The 14,651-nt window shown below is 45.2% G+C and overlaps 1 long non-coding RNA gene across 1 annotated transcript in view; it reads left to right on the top strand.

The window, feature by feature from the left end:
• Nucleotides 1–13,821, top strand: part of LOC113267378 (uncharacterized) — a 75,034-nt gene extending 61,213 nt beyond the window's left edge. The window contains exon 4 of the long non-coding RNA XR_006411309.2: nt 13,738–13,821. This is a non-coding gene — a long non-coding RNA (uncharacterized LOC113267378). The remainder of the gene's footprint in view (nt 1–13,737) is intronic.
• The last annotated feature ends 830 nt before the right edge of the window (nt 13,822–14,651 follow it).

Consider the following 14,651-nt stretch of genomic DNA (forward strand, 5'->3'; position numbering starts at 1 on the left):
CCATCTTTGTGTCACTTTCTCCTCTGTGTGTCTTCTCTCCATCTCTTCCAAGGACACTTGTCATTGGATTTAGAGTCCATCCAGGTAATTCAGGATGATCTCATGATCCATAATTTAATTTCATCTGTAAAGATCCATTTTTCAAATAAGGTTACACAGGTTCTTGGGATTGGGACATGGACATATCTTTTTGGGATACTACCTTTCAGCCCACTATAGAGAGGTTGGGTTCTGATCCAGAACACTTAAAGAGTAATCTGGAGACTAGACAGAATGAATGTGGATGGGGATGCGAGGGATAGTGCCTACTCTTTAGAGAATGAGCCTAGAGCCTGTGAACCTTAAAAATAGGACATACTCAGCCTCACACAAACCAAACTGCCAAGAGCCCCTGCCTCCAGACTTCTAGCATTCTTCTACCGATAAGATGTAGGAGAAGGCAATAAAATGTAAATTTCTGATTTCTGTAGTCCTCTGGTGCCCAGGTCGACTCCCTTCCAGGACTGCCTTCTCCTTGGAGGAACCGTGTAGGGACCAGAACTGAGAATCACATCACAGTGACCTAAAGAAAGATAGATACAAAGCAGCTCTCAGAATAATGGCGTTGAGGCTAGAATCTGGTTCTGCTTCATTAGTTCTCATTACTTTGATCTCTCCAAGAGTGGGAGATACTATCAGAGGCCAAGTCACAGTTTGAGTTAAGTGGGTCGCTAACAGTATTACTTATCAGGTGTGGCAGTTTCTGTAGAGCGTCAGCTCCTAACACCTCCACCATGTACCAGGCTCTGTGCAGTGTCTTGGGGATACAGGTACAATGCAGCCATCCTCCCTGGTGCCAAGGTGCCAGGAGAAGACAAGCCAGTAGTCAAATTAGCAGGCATGGTAAGATGCAAATGTTACAGTAATAGAAGTTTGTATTATGGCGTACCAGAGAGGAGGGGATGATTCATTTCCAGCAGAGACAGGACTCAGGGATGCTTTTATAAGGAGGTATGGGTTCTTTACCCAAGATTATACAGCCATTAGGCAAAGCAGCTTGAATGGGAGCCCCAATCTGTCCATCTCCAAAAACATTCCTAATGTTCTTTCAACTCTGTGAAGACCTTTGTGCAAGGGCAAAATTAATGAGGTAGAAGTATGCACCCCAGGTAGTCTGACCTGGACCAAATTAGCACTTAGAATGTCTCGAGGGATGAACATAGCACTTGTCTGCATCTCCTGTTCTGAAATATCACCTGTCTCAGCTGGCTGCTGAAGACGGGAGAAGAAATAGCAAAATATTCTAGGTTTCTCTCTCAGAAGGCATCCTAGAGTGCTGGGCTTTCGCCTCCCTGATTGGGGGAAGCAGGCAACCAGATGGTCATACTCTGTTTATTTTCTCCAAAAAGTACTTTAATTGCATATTTTATCTAAAAATTTAATCTTTTAACATGCAGTTTTTAAACTACTCTCAATCTAATTAGTAAGATAAATTTGCATACTCCTTAGGATAAAGGTGGTATGCTCTCCATTTCTTTGGCCCCCACCAGATCTAGCCTTGATCCCAGACTTACAGTAGGTGAGCAGTATGATTCTGTTGGACCAGATTGAGTTCTTCCTGTGCACTGTTGGTGAGAATGTGCAACGGGTAGCTGCTGTGGAAAACAGTAAGGAGGTTCCTCAAAAAATTATAAATAGAATTACCATATGACCTAGCAATTGCACTTCTACGTATATACTTAAAAGAATTGAAAGCAGGGTCTCAGAGAGATATCCGTACACCCATGGTCATAGCAGCATTCTTCACAGCCAAAATGTGGAAGCAACCCCAGTGTCTATCCGTGGATAAATGAATAAACAAAATATGGTATGTACACATGATGGAATATTATTGAGCCTTAAAAAGGAGGGGAGATGCTACAATATGGATTAACCTTAAGGATGATAGGCTAAATGAAATAAGCTAGTCACAATAGGATAGATAAGGATTCCACTTACATGAAGTACTTAGAGTAGTCAAGGTCATAAAGACAAAAAGTAGAATGAGCGTTGCCAGGGGCTGGTGGGGGAGGGGAGTCTGGGGTGTTAGTGTTTAATAGGTATAGTGTCAACTTCATAAGATGAGAGAGTTCTGGGGGTAGATGGTGGTGATGGTGACACACCCATGTGAATGTACCCAGTGCCACCAAGCTGTGCACTTGAAGAACGGCTAAGACTGTCAGTTTCATGTTATGTGTGTTTTAATCCAATAAAAAAAAAAAGGGGAAGAAAAAAAGAAGCAATAGAGAATTCAGACAAGCTTCTTCCCCTCTGAGGTTTATCATGTTTTGGTACACATTTCAGTTTTCATAATAAATACATTGATGTTCAAAAATTTTTTGAGTTCTATTCTGCATCCCTATACAATGTTGAAAACGAGTAAGAATTCAAGTCCTGTTAATTTTATTATAAACTCAAAGCAGTAAAGCCTGTAGATAAAATAATTTGGTAATTATTATCTGAATGAAAGATTGCTTGAGGGGTGCCTGGGTGGCTCAGTCAGTTAAGCATCCAACTCTTGATTTTGGCTCAGGTCATGATCTCAGGGTCATGAGATCGAGTCCTACATTGGGCTCCTTGCTCAGAGGGAGTCTGCTTGAGATCTCTCCCTCTGACCCTCTCCCCATGCGTGCGCATGCTCTCTCTACAATAAAATCTTTTAAAAAAGAAAAAGAAAGATTGCTTGATCTAATATTCTAAATTTACTTTCAGTCTTGGAAAATGATAGATTCCCAGTGATAATAGAGTTGACACTGTGACCTCCCGTGAAAAGATGAGGTACCCCAGAGGAGCAGCTTGCTATAAGCTGAGAGATGTGGGGCAGGAGCATTTTGTTTTAATAATAACTTTGTTTATCCTGCTATTTTCTTTCCCTGCCCTTCCCATTCGAGCAGCCAGGTGTCGAGTCCCAGTGACAACAACCCAGAAGCCTCTGCCTGGCTTTGGTTTCCAAAAGCCTGAGGCCCTGGCTAGTTGGGCAGTTGAAGAGAACTGCTAGGAATGTTGGTGTCCCCTGACAGTTCATATGTTGAGACCCTAAGAGGAACTGTATGAGGAGGAGGGGCCTTTGGGAAGTAAATGCGATGAGACTAGGTCATGAGGGTAGAGTCCTCAACGATGGGATCTGTGCCCTTGTAAGCCTGGGGAGAGGGCTTGCTTCCCTCTCTGCTCTCACCATGTGAAGATACAATGAGAAGTTAGCCATCTGTAGCCTGGAGGAGAGTCCTCACCAGATGCCATGCTGGCATCTGACCCCAGTCCTACACCTCAGAACCACGAGAAATGAACTTCTGTTGTTCATCAGCCCCCCCAGTCTGTGGTATTTTTGTTACAACCCCCCCCCCAAGGCTGATTAAGACAAGGACTCCACCAAATCTTAGATGAAGGGGGGCTTTTTCTGAAGACCAAGAAGGTGTTCCCGAGACTGTGGGAAGAGGAAATGAAGGGTCAGCGATGAAGGTTCCTAAACAGGGGACCCTGCAGTCTGCTTCCTGCCACCTCCAGCAGGCCCCAAAGAGGAGATGGCTGGTTTCCGAGGCTAGGCAGGCGGCCGGCTGCACCCTGGCAGTCGTGGGGGGAGCTCCCAGACATGAAGGACCTTTGTGGACATGAACAGGGACACCTCTGTGGCGGCTGCGTGGATTGATTGCTGTAGCAGCTCTCAGGAGATCTCCTTTCCAGTAAGACTGCCTTTCCCACAAGGATAGAGCAGCAGCAGTTGAACCATTGGCTTGTCCTGAAAATGGCTGGGTTGTGTGTTTGTGGAAGATTTGCTGCACACACAGAATTGCCTTCCTCAAAGTGAGTATGTATATGGAGCACCTCCCAGCACTACCCAGCGTTGGGAGGGAGTAGAAAGCCTCCTCCTTAGCGCTGATGGCACCATTTGCAGGACAGTTTGGCAAATCTTATCACAAGCTTTGAAAGCACGCAGACTGTTGGACCCTGTCCCTGCACTTCTACAAATTTATCTTCAATCATTCATTTTGTATTAAATACTAAATCAAAGATTTAAGGACAAGAATGTTCAGTGAGGCATTATTTAGAATAGAAAAATATAGTAGAAACCACCAGAATGTCCAGCCGCACGGTTGGATCAGTCACGGAAAAGTGAAAGCCCTCTCAACCGACCTAACAGAACTGATCTCCTTTTTGTCCATGATATCTGCTGACTGAGGCTGTGGTCCGTCCAGCGGGCCAGTGGGCTGTGCGATGAGTGCATTCCGTACCTGGAGGCACCTGCTCAGGTGTGCGTTCACCAAGAGCCTGCAGGGATCATCCCAGAGTCGTTCATGGCATTTGTGCTTACGGTAGTCATCTCATCATATAATGAAGTATCGTGCAGTGATGCGGCATGGATGCAGAGAGAGTTGCGTCTATGAAAACTACCTTGAGTACATAAGAAAGGCTTCATAAATCAGAGTTCCCAAGGAATTGTGTGGGATGAGATCTAAGTGAGGTCACTATACATAAGCGGGGCAGATTGGAAGGCTTTTGTACCACGAATGTGTGGCTCTGTCTTTAAGTGTTCACCCAGGAACTGCAGATGAACATGGCACATTGTGGGTGTGGCTTGTAGGCAAGACACCGGGCTGGAATCCCAGCTGCCCAAAGGCTCCCGGCCATTGTCCTCGCAAGGAGTGAACTCTGGGCGGGTTCCCTCAATGGAAGGCATCTGGGAGGAAGGGGGCTGGTTGCTCGTCAATGTATCCGTCACCAGATCTGGCTTCATGATTTGGGGGACCCAGTGCAAAATGAAAATGCATGCCCCTTGTTCAAAAATGACGAAGTATTTGAAGACAGCATCAGCAGGCAAGGCATTAAACCAAGCGTGGGGCTCTTCTGAGAACCTGGGCCACTACACAGGTCATACGCTCATCAAGTTCCCCTTGATTACCCTTCTGAAATCAGGAGAGAAAGAAAAAATGCAGTCACTGAGGACAAGATAAATGCAATTTAATCAAAGAGGACTATCTGAGAGCTATGAGGGCCCAGCACTTACATCACCGAATCACATAGGACACAGAGCGGTTAAGCCACTGAGATCTGGGGGTTAACTGTACCTCCAGTATTACTGAACTAATTAATCCTAAACGAAGTCAGGACTTTGGTAGAATGGAGAAGAGGCATTTTGCCAATTTCACCTACACATCACTGAATTCATATTGTTCTATTGTAACCTATCCTAGACATTCCCAGGGGCACAGACGAGTTGTCAGGTGAATCCTAAAGTATACCATGGGTCTGCTTACCTAGGGAAATTCATGCAACCGCTCTCTGAACGGGCTCTTGGAATACTGTTAGTATCCCAATAATAAGATTTTGACCCAGGGTTTGCATCTGCACAAAGCTTTAAACTTACAAAGGGTTTTTTCTTTTTTTAAGATTTTATTTTTAAGTAACTTCTACACCCAACATGAGGTTTGAACTCACAACCCTGAGATCAGCGTCGCACTCTCTACCGACTGAGCCCGCCAGCCCCCGGAGTGCTCTCACGTGTACTATTTGGTTTTATTCTCAGACCATCTCACTGGTTAAAGGCAGGGCCAGTTTTTTTACCGTCACTTTACAGATGAGGAAACTGAGGCATGCAGAGTTGGAAGAATTTGCTCAAGTTCTCTCAGCTGTAGGGCTGGGAACTGGGACTAGAACACACAACTCCTGACTCCTAGACGGGGACAGGTGTGGCCAAGTCAGTCCTTGAACTGTCCCTACACCAGGCCTGCTGCCCGGTCGCCAGCAGAGAAAGCCCGAGAGGACCTGGTTTCTGAGCAAGCAGTAGCAAGGCCCTTCTGGCCCAACCTGGGGGTTTGATGGGAGGCCAGATCTCCATCCTGTCCCAGTTCACTCCCTGCAAGGCTGGAACCTCTAGACTTCCCAGGAGGACAATCACAAGGACACATCATTCGGAAGCCCCGAAGCAACCCCGAGCACCTGCTTGTTCCTTCCTGCAAGGACATCACGTCCTGCAGGCTGTTATCAGGCGCAGGTAGCTCGTAGCCCTGTTACCGTCCCATGGCAAAGCTCTGCGTCTCTGCGGCAGGCTGGTGGGAGGTAAAGGAATGACAGCGTCTCTTCGTGATGGCTGCATCTCCCCAGAAATGAAGGGAAGAGGGGCTCAAGGTGGCCACATTTGTGCAGCTGCACGGTTTTAGCATTTCCAGCTCCACTGGTAGAGCTTGCATTTGGCAAAAGCTTCTGTCTCAAGCACGGATTCAGGGAGACAGCATTGCCATTTGGGTGGTTGTCCTCAGAATTCTTGTCCATACACTGGAGGCTCTCAGTCCCTTGAATGGCCCCATTCTGTGACAGCAAAGTCTTGGGAAGAGATGGGTTTGCCTGCTAAGGAGTTTGGTACTGAAGGTCAAGTACAAGTGGCGTCCCGCAGACACCTCGTTCTCCAGGCCACTGTGCAGCAGCTGCAGTCGGCCACAGCCTTCCCCTAGGAGGCTCAGAGTCGAACTTCCGGTGAACTGGAAAAGTTCTAGGTCTCCAGAATTCTTTTTCCTTCCTAGCTTGCTCAAACTGGGTGGATTGGATCTGGAAGACATAGTTTTTCAAAAAAAGAAAGAGAGGAAAGGAAGGAGGGATTGAGAGAGAGAGAAAAAGAGTGGGCAGAAGGGAGAAAGGAAAAAAGAGAAAAGAAAGGAAGGAAAGAAGAAGGAAGGAAAGAAAGAGATCTTTGAGATCTGAAAGAAGAAAAAGAGCTAATTAAGTGGAAGGGTAGAGGGAGAACGTTCTGGTGGGAGCGGAGGCGGACGTATATACAGGCCAAAAATATATATACTTGTAGTAGTTCAGGCTGATACTAAGTTGCTGACAAAAGACCCCCAAAGCACAACGCAAATGACAGCAGTTTCTTCCTTTCTCTCATAAGAACCATCTAGAATGAGTAGGCAGTGCTGCTCCATCAGGTCATTGAGAGACCCACGTGTCTTCGATCTTATTGCTTGGCCAACACCCTTGGGACACAGGGTGTTTTCCTTTCCACATAATCAAAGCTGGTTCACCTTGGAAATGCTATCAGCATTTCAGCCCAGAGGGGGAATAAAGAAGTGGCTAGCAAGCACCATGGGAGAGAACTTAATGACAGAGCCAGATCCGGCTGCCAGGGAGGCCGGCAAATGCAGCCTTCGGCAAGATGGCCATGTGCTCCAACAGAAATTCTATGGGAGTGGCAACAAGCTGTACTCTAGAAAAGGGAGAAGGAAAGAATGGTCATTGGGCTACATAGCCTCTGCCACAAAGCAAAAGTATTCCCAGCACATAATTATATTGTCATCGCGCTAACAAACAGGGATGAATGTCGGCTCTTGCCTTGGTTCCGTTGAAATGACTGCACCAGAAAGATCTTTTCGTAGTTTTGTAAGTTTCCTGGAAAAGTCCTTGTTGTGGCTTCTCATCTTCGAGGCACCATGAATGAGGCACTGGGGAAGGAGCTTCCAAATATTTTCACCGTCTGTGGAGTGCCAACTATGTCACGCGCTGTGTTCTGTTCTTTGCATATAGTGTCTCATGCAAATGTTGTAACAATCCATTTTACAGATGATGAAACTGAGGGAGAGAGGAAATTAAGATCACATTATAGGCACCTATGATGGATTAGAACCCAGATCAGATTCTAAATTCCATCCTTTCACCAGGTGTACCATGTGACCACTCCTAGAATTTATGACTCTGATGCAAGGAATTTAAGAACTATGGCGTGGCATGTGACTAAAGGAAATGAAATCACTGCATTAAAGAGATATCTGCACCCCATTCTCACTGCAGCGTTATTGACATTAGCCAAGACATGAACGCAACCTAAGTGTCCGTCAGTGGATGAACGGATAAAGAAAATGTGGTATATATATATATATATATATATAAGCAATATTTTATTCAGTCATTAAAAAAAAGGAAATCCTGCCACTTGGAACAAAACAGAAGGACTTGTGCTCAGTGAAATCAGAGAAAGACAAATACTGTATGACCTTACTTATATGTGGAATCTAAAAAAAAAAAAATTGGAGCTCATAGAATGGATTGGTGGTTGCCAGAGGTAGGGATCTGGGGCTGGGGGAAATGGGTGAAAGTGGTCAAAAGGTACAAACTTTCAGTTCTGAGGCTGTAATGTACAGCAGGGTGACTGTAGTTAACAATAATGTATTATATATTGAAAGCGGCTAAGAGAGCAGCTCTTAAAAGTTCTCATCGTAAGAAAAAAAAAATTTAACTATGTTAGGTGTGGATGTTAACTAGGCTTAGTGTGGTAATCATTTCGCAGTGTATACATATCCCAAATCATTATGTTGTACTCCTTAAACTAATACAACGTTATATGTCAATTAGATCTCAATACAAGGGATGGCAAATGGAGGTAGGACTTGGCAGAGAACAAGGAAAAATACACTAATTCATATATCACTGGTCAGATACTTTCTATTTTATGTCCTTAGGAATATTCTGGTTTAAACACCTTGCTTTTGCTTCTTTCCTTCCTTCCCCTCATTCATGACTAAGCCTTCCCTTTTATCCTCTAAGTGACTGGTTTACAAACTACCCTTCTACCCCTAAACATTGGGTCGTACCACATACTGGTCATTGAATACTGATTTTTTTTTTTTCCCAAAGAGTAAGACTCCCAGCACAGATTACTTTTAATTCACTGAAGAGCATTTAACCTTTTTATTTTTAGCTGCTCAGAAGTTCTCTACTCACCAGACAAACATTGATCATCCACGTTTGGTACAGTGTTAGTCACGGGCTCCGGAGATGAAGACCACCCAGACCCTGCCCTGGAGGTGCTCTCAGTCTTGTGGTGGAGGCACGCATAAGCCAGTGTTCAGGGGTAGCGTGGGCATGACGTAGTGGCCAAGGCCATCAGAGACTGCTTGGGAAGCAGCAGGGTGGGTGTCAAGGACAGGAGAGGCTTCAAAGGCATGACGATATTTAGGAGGAGTCTTGAAAGGTGAGAAAGACTCAAATAATAGACAAGGGCAAGGAAGGCCTCTCAGGCAGAGGGAAGAGCGTGCAGCAAAAGCACAGAGGTGTGGCATATATGGACACCGGATTTACAACAAAAACTTCATGGCAATTCAGTAGAGAAGTGTTGGTCTTTTCAGCAGTTGATGCTGTGTCACTGGGATGCCCGTTTGGGGAAAAAATTAATTTCAATCTCTACTTCCCACCATACACAAAAATTAATTTATGGTAGATCATAGAACTAACTGTGAAAGTAAAATCCATGAAGTATATAGAGAAAAGGAAAATATCTTCATGATCTTGGATAAGCGAAGATTCCTTAAACAAAACACAAAAAAACACTAACTTTGAAAACAAATGAATTAAAATTTAAAACGTTGGCAAAAACAGAACGTTGGAAAACAGAGGCACTAGCTGGAAGGTACATAACATATATCCAACAAAGAACTTGTATCCAGACTGCATTAAGAACTCCAGAAAATCAGTAAGAAATAGACAAAGTGCCCGTTTGCAGTAACGTGGATGGAACTAGAGAGTATTATGCTAAGTGAAATAAGTCAGTTGGAAAAAAACAAACACCATCTGATTTCACTCATATGTGGAATTTAAGAAACAAAACAGATGAACATAGGGGAAGGGAAGGAAAAATAAGATAAAAACAGAGAGGGAGGCAAACTATAAGAGACTCTTAACTATAGTGAACAAACGGAGAGTGGCTGGAGGGGAAGGGGTAACTGGGTGATGGGCATTAAGGAGCGCACTTGATGGAATGAGCACTGGGTGTTATATGCAACTAATGAATCACTAAATTCTACCCCCGAAACTAATAATACACTATATGTTAACTAAACTGAATTTAAATAAAAAAATTTTTTAAGGAAAGTGGGCAGAAGAACTGAACAGGGACTTTGCCCCCCGCCCCCCACCAAAAAAAAAAAAAAACAAAAAACACCTTAATGGCCAACAAAAGGCTCTCCCAGACCAATGTAAGGACATGGGGTTTCACTTTGCATGCAGGGGGATGCCACGGCCGCAGAGGTGGTGGTGGAGGGAGTCTGAGCAGGGGGTGACATGATCCAGTTTAGGCTGTCCAAAGCATGGGGAAGCAGGAAGACATGTTAACACATGACTGGAAAAGTCAGCAGGGCTATGGGCATAGAAGACCTTGGAGGGGAACAACTGAAGCCAGGATGTGACTTGCTCACTTTCATATGCTAGAAAGATCACACTGGCCACTGTGGAGAGTGACCCTGAAGAGAGTGGGATGGGAGGGATACAGGTGCGTAACCATTAGAATACTTCAGACTCTTCCTCAGCATCCACATTCTAAGTATCTCTATGTAGTTTATTCTAGAGAAGCAGGAATGCTGATTCGTTGGGGGTTCTGGTTAACAGGCTGCCCAATGCCAGAGAGCTCTCTCCATAGAAACCTCATGGCAAGATGACAGCATTCCCCTCTGTTCTGTCACGCAGTGTTTTCCATAGAGGAAAAGCCAACAGCTACCCCTCTACAGGGACTCTTTCTCCCCCTTCAAACAAAATGGCAACCAGAGATGAGAGCAGCAGAACCACGAGGGTTTGGCTGCTATTTTGGGTCTCGCTCAGTTTCCCAGTTCGTAGTCACTCCCATGCTGCAAAGAGAAACTGGTTTGTGGGCACATAAACCAAGCCCAGCTGTGAGAGAGGCTAAGGAAAAAGGGTCATTATCGTAGCTTCTCATTTGAATTTCATTCTTACATGTCCACAACTGAGGAAAATTGAGAGATTAAATTCATTGTGAGACAAGCGGAACTTTCCTACTTGCAAAGCTAAATCTGTGTTCTGCTGGAACTGCTCGGTGGGAAAAAAAATCACAGAGGGCTGGGAACATACAGCCATTTTCAAATACCATCATTACAGAGAAGACTCCTTTAGGGTTAGGCTCAGGAATGCAGTGTTGTTATTCAAATGGATGTAGTACCAATTCTTATTTTATGCCTTTCTTGGGCTAGGTTTTAAACATTGAACAAACGTTAAGTCCGCCAGAATATCGCTTATCGCACTCAAGCTGTAGAAGTAATCAGGCAATCCCTTTCATTTGAGAAGCAGGGAGCAGTGGAGGTGGTTATAAGAAAACAATGGAGAATTTGGAGTTGGACAGATCTGGGTTCAAATCCCACCCTCTACCACTTACCAACTGAATGACCTTTGGACATTTACTAAACCTCTCTGAGCATAGTTTTCTGTCAAATAGAAATCAAATGCTTACCTCTTCAGGTTGTTGTCAGTATTCACTGAGAAAGTGCACATAAAGCATTGACACGTAGTAGGGGGTCAACAAAGGAGAGGTACATGACTAACATGTTATCTACATAACACTTTCATGGATGTAATTGTATAGACACAAGCAAAATAGTCATTTTGAATATTCCTCCTGGTACCAGGCCTTCAACGCGGCGCGCCAAGGGCCCATCATCACAGGATGCCCCTCTGTGTTAGACCCCACACTGGGCCAGGAGGCAGCCCCAGTCCTTCCCAGACCCCTGAAGGTCTGCAAAGGAAATAATGGATTTCCCAAGAGCTATCATTGGTATTTCAAGAAAAGAAATACCTCTAGAAACCTGCACAGACTAAAATTTCAAGAGCCGTGACTTTTCTCTGAAATGAAGTCAACCCAGGTGTTAACTCATGTTGAGCAGAAGCTCAGATTCTTTGCCTTACATGCATCATCTTCAGTGATTAAAAATGGGCAAAATGAATTACACATGTTTACTCAGATTATCTTCATACATTCAGATGACTATAACAACAGTGCCATTGACTGGGTTGCTTATGAGCAGCAAACATTTATTTCTCATAGTTCTGGAGGCTGGGAAGTCCAAGATCATGGCAGATTTTGGTGTCTGGTGAGAGCCACTTCCTAGACAGACATCATTTCTCATAATCTCACTTGACCCAAGGGACAAGGGATCTCTCTTGGGGTCTCTTTTATAGGGACACTAGTCCTATTCACGGGGTCTCTACCCTCAGAACCTCATCACCTCCCACAGGCCTCACCTCCTAATACCATCACCTTGGAGGTTAGGATATCAACAAGGGATTTGGAAGGGACACTAACATTCAGACCACAGCACAGGTAAAATCTTTCTTATGGAATCCAGAGGTCAGCTGGGGGCTCTGGGATCTGAGGAAACCTGCCTCAAGTCTCTCAATTCCATAGTTGGAGGAAGTCCAAAGCCTTCATGAGCTAACTGCAGACCTCTGGGGATTCGATTTCCGTGGTGACCTCACCATGCTGGCTCCTCTTTGACTCCACTGCGGTCTGAGCTTCATCACCATTTACACACACACACACACACACACACACACACACACACACACACAATCCATTCACACCGTGCATTTCGTGGGTTTAGTGAACTTTACTGAGGTTTGGGGGTCACAAAGATGGAGGTGTCACTGGCAACGACCCCTCCTCTTACTGACTTCACATTTTAAAAAACTCCCTTTCTTCTCTCTTTTTTCCTTTCTTCTTTTCTCATTTCTTGCTTTGTCTCAGCAAAACAGCCCAGCCAACATCTTTTGTAGCTAGAGCATTGTGTTTCTTCTCCCTCCTCCTCCCCCCACAATATGGCCATCTTCCTCCAGTGAACAGCACGGAAGAAAAATTTTCCCCACCTTATTAAACTTAAATTTCTTTGAAAATCATCCAAAAGAGGGGAATCTTTACTAACAAAAGTATAAGAACCATTAATCTAGGGGAGTGGTTCTCAAAGTGTGGTCCCTAGGCTAGGTGCAAGGGCATCCCCTGGGAACTTGCTAGAAACGCAGACTCTTGGGACACCTGGGTGGCTCAGTCAGTTGGGCATCTGCCTTCTGCTCAGGTCATGATCCCAGGGTCCTGGGATCGAGTCCCCCATCAGGTTCCCTGCTCAGTGGAGAGACTGCTTCTCCCTCTGCGTGCTGCTCCCCTTCTTGTGCTCTCTCTCTCACTCTCGCACTCACTCTCACTCATTCTCTCTCTCTAACAAATAAATAAAATCTTAAAAAAACATATTCCCACTGAAAAAAAAAAGAAGAAACACAGATTCTCAGGACTCACCCCAAAACCACAGAAACAGAAACTCTGGGAGTGGGACCCAGCAAATTATGTTTTCACAAGCCCTCCAGGTAATTCGGATGTGTACTAAAATTTGAGAAGCATTGAAGGGGGCACTTCCACTGTAACTAAGTGGAGGTTCCAAACGGAATGCCCGCAGAGACTGGGCAGTAATATCAAGGGGATTAGGCAGAAGGGTTGGTGACCAGGACATGCGTGAACTGTGTCTGGTTTTCGATTCGTGAAAAGGAAGATCCAGGAGGATCCGCTTTCCTAAATCTTCAAGAAAGCACAGAAGTGTGAATTTTTATGTGCAATCTGCACCTGTTCAAATGTTAGCAGCCGATCTGTGCTGTCCTTCTCGGTTCACGCAGAGGCTTGCAGATGCTGCCCGCATCATCTCCCCATTCAGATTGAGAACCACCGGTTTCCAAGCCCTGCTCCGAGGTCTGCTGTTTCCGGTTCAATTTTGAAAGCACAATTAGGAACACAGAAGAAAAGAGACCTGGAGACATTCATTGACCATGGATTCTGTGCCAAACATTAAAATGGGTTTTTAAGTGAACACAGGGCCGTGGAGTACGGAGCTCGTAAGGCGGCAGGGAAATGGCACTTGAACTAACGGCAGAGACTGTTTCTGGGCGGCCTTTTTATTGGCATCTATATTTTCTCAGGAAGTTGCCGGGGAAGCCGTTTTGTTTCCTGCATCCTGGTGAAAGCTGGGCCTATAGAATATACGGGGTGCTCTGCTGTTGCCATGGCAACCATTAATCTCCTAATTCCTTTTCTTTTCTAAAAATAAAGTGCCCTTTCTCCAAGTGTCTATTTCCGCTTTTTATTTAAATCTCATCTTCTGCAGAAGCCCTATCTCTCTTTGACCCGAAGGGAGCTTTTGGTTCGCTTTGGAAGAGGTGGTGGTAACAGATACTCTGGGCCCGTCCCAGTGCTAAGGGAGAAGGCTCATGCGAGCTACAGACTCAGGGCGGTAGAACAACCCCAGTGATTTCACAGGGAGGGGTTCACGGTCACGTTCCTACAGCACAGGCAGCACCTGGAGCAGGGTTTCTCCGGCGCATTATCTCATCTGCTGATTGCAAAGAACCGTATTTACACCACACGAAGAAGAGTCAGAGAGAGACGAAAAGACAGACAGAGGGTCCACAGCCAAAGCCCCCTGATGCAGGACAGAGCCTTGCACCCTCACTCCTGAGCCGGAACTAGGCAATTCCCCCTCCTTGGTTCCTTGTCCTTGTCGTGTGCTTTCCTTGGCCTGCAGAGCAGTCTTGAGGATCCAAGGAAAGGAAATGTAGAGTATTGGCCAACATTCTGCAGCCTTTGTACATCAGAGACCAGGCCACTAATGGATTGCTTGGGACTTCTGACCTGAAAGGGAAATGGTCTATGGACTGTCCTTTTGGAGGCCACTTGCCATGTTGAGACACTGCAAAAATGGGTCTCGTCATGAGATAAAATGAAAAAATGTGCCCAAGGTGAAGTAAGACACATGGGTGTGAGCCCTGCCTTCTATGAGCCCACACCCAAACTAGCCCACACTCACCTGTGCAAGCAAGTGAGTAGAAGGCATTCA

Source organism: Ursus arctos, unplaced genomic scaffold (assembly GCF_023065955.2).
Source record: "Ursus arctos isolate Adak ecotype North America unplaced genomic scaffold, UrsArc2.0 scaffold_25, whole genome shotgun sequence".
NCBI classification, from domain to species: domain Eukaryota; kingdom Metazoa; phylum Chordata; class Mammalia; order Carnivora; family Ursidae; genus Ursus; species Ursus arctos.